The sequence below is a fragment of the Alexandromys fortis genome, unplaced genomic scaffold (assembly GCF_014885135.2).
Source record: "Alexandromys fortis isolate MF-2015 unplaced genomic scaffold, M_Fortis_MF-2015_v1.1 scaffold_25, whole genome shotgun sequence".
NCBI classification, from domain to species: Eukaryota; Metazoa; Chordata; class Mammalia; order Rodentia; family Cricetidae; genus Alexandromys; species Alexandromys fortis.
This window is the reverse complement of record NW_026067904.1, coordinates 13,568,927-13,576,782: the sequence shown is the minus strand read 5'-3', so window position 1 is coordinate 13,576,782 and position 7,856 is coordinate 13,568,927.

The following is a 7,856-nucleotide window of genomic DNA, read 5'->3' as shown; positions in this document are numbered from 1 at the left end:
TCTAGTGAAGGAAAGGGTCGCGATTTCCAGTACTAGGTTATTATGAATAAAGCTGGTATAAAATGTACGCATAGGTTTCATGTGAATATGCGTTTTCTCTCCCTCTTCTTGTGTTTGTTTTCTTGTCCCAGGCTGGTCTGATCTTGCCACTGTCCTGCCTCACTTCCCAAGTGCTGAGGTTGACTAGACATGTTCATTTCCCTAGAACAGATGACCAGGAGTGTTTATGTTGGAGCAACTTGTTTCAAATTTAGATTTTATTTATTTATTTAATTAATTTATTTTTCAGCCCAACCACAGTTTTCCTTTCCTCCTCTTCTCCCATTCTTCCCTGCCCTTAATCCATTTTTCTTCTGTTTCTGTTCAGAAAGGGGCAAATCTCCCATGGGTGTCAGCAAAGTATGGTGCATCAAGTTGCCTTAAAACAAAGCATCTTTCCTTGTATTAAGGCTGGGCAAGGCAACCCTGTACAAGGTATAGACTCCCAAGAGCCAAGCAAAGCATTAGCCTCTGCTCCCATTGTTAGGAGTCCCACAAGTAGACCAAGCTACACAACCGTCACATATAATGTAGAGGGCCTAGGTCAGTCCCAATCAGTTTTCCTCGTTATTGATTCAGTCTCTGTGAACTCCTATGACCCCAGGTTAGTTGGTTCTGTGGGTTTTTTTTTTGGTGTGTGTGTGTGTGTGTGATATCCTTGACCCCTTTGGCTCCTACAATCCTTCCTTCCTCTCTTCAGCAGGATTTCTGAAGCTCAGCTCAATGTTTGCTTGTGGGTTTCTGTATGTTTCCTCATATTTAGATTTTTAAATAAACTTCCTATCTTTTCTCCAGTGCCTGTATTAACTTAAAATCCTACCAACAATGTGGGACTAATGCATGTTGTTCTTACACTTTGCGTTCTATTTTAGCCATTGTGGAAAGGTGTATGTCTTTGCATGGTTTTAATTTAATTTCTCTACTAGTTATTGAGATTGAGTCTCTTCTAATTTGCTTATTGACAAATTCTCTTTAAAAGGTCTTTTTTCCTCATTTTCTAGTTGTGTTTTCTGTATTTTTACTGTTGACTCGATATTTCTTTCTTTCTTTCTTTCTTTCTTTCTTTCTTTCTTTCTTTCTTTCTTTCTTTCTTTTTTTTTTGTTTTTCGAGACAGGGTTTCTCTATGGTTTTGGAGCCTGTCCTGGAACTAGCTCTTGTAGACCAGGCTGGTCTCGAACTCACAGAGTTCTCTGCCTCCCGAGTGCTGGGATTAAAGGCGTGCGCCACCACCGCCCAGCTGACTCGATATTTCTTTAATGTAGATCCCATTTCTTTATTTGATATGAAATTTGTAAATATTTTATCCTGAATTTTAGCTCTCTTTTACAACAAAAGATCTATTTCTTTTTATTTTGTGTGCCTGCCTGTTAAGTCTTTGCACCGTGTGCATGCAGTGCCTGTAGAGGCCACCAGAGGGCAACAGATTCCCCTGAACCAAGTCAAAGCAGGTTGTGGGCCACCACAAGGGTGCAGAGAATTGAATCCAGGTTCTCTGGAATGGGTGCCAGTGTTCGACTCCGGAACCATCTCTCTGGCCTGCTCTGTAACTTGTCAGCCTTTTAACGGATATTTTCATAAAGCAGAAGCTTTTAGCTTTTCTGACACTGAGGGATCAACTCTTTCATTTGTGTGCCCTATTTTGGTGCTAAATAAATGGCTTTTCCACTTAATTTTTAGATCCGGAATATTTTGTTTTGTATTTTTCATTTAAGGCAATGAACGATTTCACAGTAATTTTTAACGAAGCTGGGAAGTTGAGCTCATTTTCCTGTTAACCTCTGGCGCTAGCTTTGTTTGTTTTGCCCGTCTACAAAGGCTGCCGCGCAAACGCGGGGTTCCTATGAATCCTCTATCCTTCTTCCTTGATACACGTATCTATTTCCTGTGATTGCCTCAGAGATTTTGTTACTGTGGTATATAACAAATCAGGTTGGATGACTCCTCCCCCATTTTTTCTTTCATCTAAAGTAGAAGTTATTCTACTTCATTTGTCTCTTACTGTAACCTTTTTAATAATCCTATCTGTTCCTATAATCAATCATGATATTTTAAAAACTAATATTTTATTAAACATTTGAGAATGTAATGTAATATATTTTGCTCATTCACCCCCATCTTCTCCTTCTAATTTTGGGATTTTTTATAAGAATTTTGATTAACTGATATGTTTATTTGGGTGGAATTGATATTTGTACCCAAGAATATACTATTTATTTAACATTTAGATCATTGATTTCTGTCCTTGGTATTTTGTAGTTTTTAAGTCTGTACTTGCTTAATTTAATTCACATTTTATTTTTTAAGTGCACACAGGAATCCTTATCTCTAAATCCCAGTATGTGTGTATATATATATATATATATGTATGTATGTATATATAAAATACATTAACACTAGTCATAGTATATGGCAGGTATGCAGTACAAGATGAACTTTCAAGTTATGGGGAATATGGTACTGGGTGCTAAGGCTCCTTTTTTTTTAGGTTACATGTCTAAATTGGTCAAATAGAAGATGGGTCTCAGTGAAATTCTTTTTAAAAAATTATAGATGTGCTTTTAATTTTAATTTAAAAAATTCATTCAGCTTATAAATCTCAATGCAAATGCATGGAAGAGAACCCGTTTGTTGGAACAATTAGGCTTGGTACCACTTTATGGGATGCTCACAAAATTCTGTAATATTCCCGAAGGTCCATTTCAAGATCAATTTCTTGCATGGAAATTGCTTAATAACTTCCAACAATAGTTTTTAGCCTTTTTTTTTATTGCTTTCATTATATTCTTTGAGCTGTTTTTAAAAATACATTTAAATTGAAATCAAATTACATTGTTTTACCTCTTCCCTTTTGTTCCTCCATCCCCTCCAAGGTACCCTTTCTGCACCCCCTTCAATCCCCACCTCCAAATAGATAGGCTCTTCTTTTATTACTATTATTTACACACACACACACAAATATAACTTGCTGAGTCCATTCTTGTTGTTTGTGTGTTTATGGCTTCTGGACCGATCACTTGGTGTTGGACAACCAATAAGGGGACTGACCTCAGGGAGAGGTGAGGTATCCTCTCTCAACAGTCATTAGTTGCCAGTTCTTTTTCTAGGCCTGGGCCCCATGGAATCTTCTCCTTTCTGTCTTAGCCTGTCTGTCGATGTTGTCATTGTTCCAGTCTTGTTTATGCAGCAATTTTTAGAAAATACTTTCACATCTCACTACCCAGTATTCTAGCTCTGAAACGACCCTCCCCATGTTCTGCTGTTTTCCCTGAGCCTTAGATTACAGGAGCTGTGATATCGATGTATCCATTGCGGTTGGGCTCCCCTCGCCCCAGTGATCATGTATTGTGTCCAGTTGTGATTTCAGTTTGCTAAAGGGAAGCACCTTTGATGAGGGGTGGTAGCTGCACTTACCTGTGGATCTTGGAGGATATTCAGAATGGAGTAAGGAATTTTCTGGTTGAGCAAAGTCAAGATAGTAGATTCTTTCTAAGGTCTGTGACTTCATTAGCCCCGGGAAGTTGGCTGGGTGTATATTATCAGGCATGCTTTCCCTCCTGTTCAGCAGGTCCTTTAGACAGCTATCGTCTGCCACCTACACGTGAGTGGTACTTCTTGCACCTGTATGCATATCTCGCCATGCTGGTGATTGTCACGGTTCACAGCTGGTGCAGCTGAGTAGAACTGTTTGTTTCCCTTCCTTGGCAGCTTGTATCACATTTTCAGAGACCTCAGGAAAGACGCTTTCAGGTCAGGTCCATCGTGAGTCATCGGAATTGTGTGTCTTAATTGTGTGATGTCTTCGGTGAAAGGGGCACACCCTCAAATCTTGAGGGGCAGTTAAGGGCTACATTGATAATCCATAATTATTTTATGAATCACTTGCACTACCCTGACCAATCCTTCTTGCATCTGTACTGGGGTTTTGTTATTCTATGATTCTTGGGGACATTGTCAGCCTAAGCAACTTAACTTCCTTTAAGATACTGTATATGTATATACAAGCATATGTGTACATATGTATATACGTATTCTTACATATTATGTATAATTTAGGTAAATACAAAATAATATGATTCCTTAAAGCATTATAAAATAGTGTTAGAGTTACTTGTTCTTTATTTGTTCTTCTGTATTGACTGAACTCTCTCTTCCCCAGTCGGAGCCCTTCTGTTGTGAAATATTAGTTGACGATGTATTAAATTTGTTTATGCTATGGAACATTTGTTTAATGATACAAAGATGTGTTGCATTCTCTTATGTTGCATTTGTTTAACTCTGTGAAGCTGTGTTACTTTGCCTGTCTAAAACACCTGATGGTTTAAAAAAGAGCTGAATGGCCAGTAGTATGCAGGAGAAAGGATGGGGGGGGGGGCTGGCAGGCAGAGAGAATAAAATAGGAGAAATGTGGCAAGGGAAGAGGAGGGGCAAGCGAAGGAGCCCCTCCCAGGTGGGAGCCAACCACCCAGCTGTACGGCCAGACATGGAGTAAGAAATAAAAAAAAGTATATAGAATAAAGGTAAATGCCCAGATGCAAAAGATAGACAGGATAGTTTAAGAAAAGTTGGTTAGAAATAAGCCAAGCTAAGGCCAGGCTTAAGAAAGATTAAACTTCTGTGATTTATTTGGGATCTGGGTCATGTTCGGCTCCCCCCAAAGAGTAAAAACATAACAAAACAAAGCAACAGCAAAAAAAAAAAAAAAATCCAATTACACTCCTCTCCATTTTTCTGTTTCCTATTTCATAACATCTGTATCCTTCTGTTCTCACAAACCCAACCACACTTAAGGTCCCTTTACACTTTCCCACTTTCTGTGTTTGCTCTGTTCTGCACACTCACATCTGAAGGTTTTGGAACCTCAGATGAGAGAGGACATGTGGCGTTTGTTTTTCGGGGACTGGGTTACCTCACACAGTGTGATCTTCTTTAGGTCCATCCATTTACCTGAAATTTTTGTGATTTCATTTTTCTTTACACTGAATAATACTTCACCGGGTATATGAACCCTGTTTTCACCTTCTACTTATCTGTTGAGTGACGTTTAGGTTGTTTCCATTTCCTAGTCATTATGAATAAATATTGCTGAACAAGTATCTGGGAGTGGAATGAGTCCTTTGGGCATTTGACAAGGAGTGGTATAACTGTCTCATCTGCTAAATTTATTTTTAGTTTTTTGAGGCTTCTCTTACCGTGTTACTTTTGTGTCTGTTGTACTGTTTTCCATGTTCATTTCTGACTCGGTTGATTTGGGTCATTCCTTTCTTTTGTTTGGTTAGTTGGTCTAAGCATCTGTCAACCTTGTTTATCTTCTTAAAGACACAACTCTTAGAATCTGTGATTCTTTGCATTATTTGCTTTGTTTCTGTTTCATTAATTTCTACTTTGATTTTTATTATTTCTTGCCACCTACTGGGTTTAGGTTTTGTTTGTTCTTATTTTTCCAAATTCTTGATATGCATCATTAAATAATTTATTTGTATTCTTTCTGAACTTTTAATGTATCACTTAAGTTTATAAACTTCTTTCTTAGAACTGCTTTTAATGTGTCCAAGAGGTCTTTTGTGTTGTGTGTTCATTTTCCTTTAATGCCAGGAATATTTTCATTTGTTTCTTGATTTCTTCTTTGTCTGTTCATTATTCAATAATGAGTTCTTAGATCTACATGAGTTTATACACTTGTTTAAACTTTGCTTACTGTAGATTTAAAATTTTATAGCACAATAGGTGAATAGAATACATGGGATTACTTAAGTGTTCCTGTGATTACAAGGTTTGTTTTGTTACCCAGCATGTGGTTTATTTTAGAGAAGCTTCCAGGAGCTACTGAATAGAATGTATTTTCTTTCCTGCTTGAGTGGAATTTTCTATAGCTACCGCTAGACAAAAGATGTCATTTAATCCTGAGGTTTTTCTCTGTTAATTGCTTTGTTCAGATGACTTATCTATTGAAGAAAGTTGCATGTTGAAATCACCTACAGTGATTAGATTTGTGTTAATCTGTGTCTTTAATTTCTTCAGTATATGCTTTTTATAAAACTGTATGCTCTAGAATTGGTGCATATATGTTTATTATTGTGATGTAAATGATTAATTTATTTCTTGCTTAGACTATTCTTAGTCTCTTCTGATTAGTTTTCATTTGAAGTCAATATTGTCAGATATCAATATGGCAAGACCCGTTTGCTTCTTGATCCCATTTACTTATAATATTTTTCCATTATTTTATTTTGATGTGGTGTCTATCTTCAAAGCTGAGTTTCTTGTAGACAACTAATAGTTGGATTTTGCTTCTTAATTCATTTAGCTAACCGGTGTATTTTTATTTGAGAGTTGAGACCATTAATATTAAAATTATTCTCAAAAGTTGTGTGTAACTTTCAGTCATTTTGATAATTTTAGCTGTGCTCTGTATTACATTAAACTATAATGTTATTTGTATTTTTTTCTAGAGCCTCTTGTATATACCTATTCCTCCCTTCAGTCTGAAGTATTGCTTTCAGTATTCTATTTAGTGTTTTATGTTGTTGCTGTTTGTTAGATAAGGTGTTAGGGACCAGCCTCAATAAAAATACGATTTGCCAGAGTAGGGGTGTGGGGATCAGAAAAATAAGTAAAGAGTATGAAGACACGAATAAAATAATAAACCAGAAAGCACAAGATAGTACTGGGAGGGCGTTCTAGTGAATACTGAAGTTGCCCATGTTTAGTTTCCCATACACTTTTATACCAATACAAAAGGGGAAAGAAGGCAACAAAAGACTTCTTTAACATAATACAAAGGGCAACTCGAAGTGTTAATTGCTTCAACACTTTGAGGTATCAAATAATTAGCATTCTGCTGTTTAGACGGTGAAGCCACCCTAGACTAAGTATCCTGAAAGCAGTCACTCCCCAGGCAACCTCCTAATACAGAAGAAGGAGCAGAAGTATGCTTGCTCCTGACCATCTGTTAGGGGGAGTGGATCTACTTGTATGAGCCATCTTAATGTCAAAAGAACCAAGAAACCACATCCTGACTCAATAATCCCCTAATTATTGTCATCAAATTTGAGTAACCTCCAAACTCTCTGACCATCAGACAAGGTGGAAATAGGCTCACATTTTTTTGGGCCTTCACAATATAGATTTTTTAGGCAGTGTGTATTATGGAAAATTTTTCTTTCTCCTTCAACGTTGGTAGATAGTTTTTCTGGGTATAGTAATCTAGGTTAGCAGTTATGGTCTTTTAGAACTCAAATTGTATTTTCCCAGGCTCTTTTGAATTTCAGAGTTTCGGCTGAGAAATCAGATGCCATTCTGGTGGGTTTTCCTTTGTATGTGATTTATCTGTTTTCTCTTGAAGCTTTTGATGTATTTTCTTTGTTCTATATAGTGTTTTAACTATAACATGCTGGATGTTTCTTTTTAGTTCTTGTCTAGTTGGAGGTCTGTATGCTTCTTATATCTGTATGGCTATGCATTTTTTTTTTTAAGTTTGGTAAAGTTGTCTTCTGTGATCTTGTTAAAAGTTTGTTCTATGCTATTGACCTACCATTCTTTTTGTTCTATGCCTCTAATTGGAAGATTTGGTTGTTTGATGGTGTCCTACATTTCCTGTGCTTTGTTTTTTTATATCTTTGCTTATTTCATCGAGCTGCTTTACTTTATCATAACATCATGATATCCAATCTTCTGTTTGTTTCATTCTACTTGTAAGGCTTTCCCTGAGTTTTCTAAGTGGGATACTGAGGTTTTCAATTCCATCTTTATTTCACCTTGTATTCTCATCTATGTTTCTATCTATTGTATTTAGTTTTGGGTCCTAAATTGTCTTCCT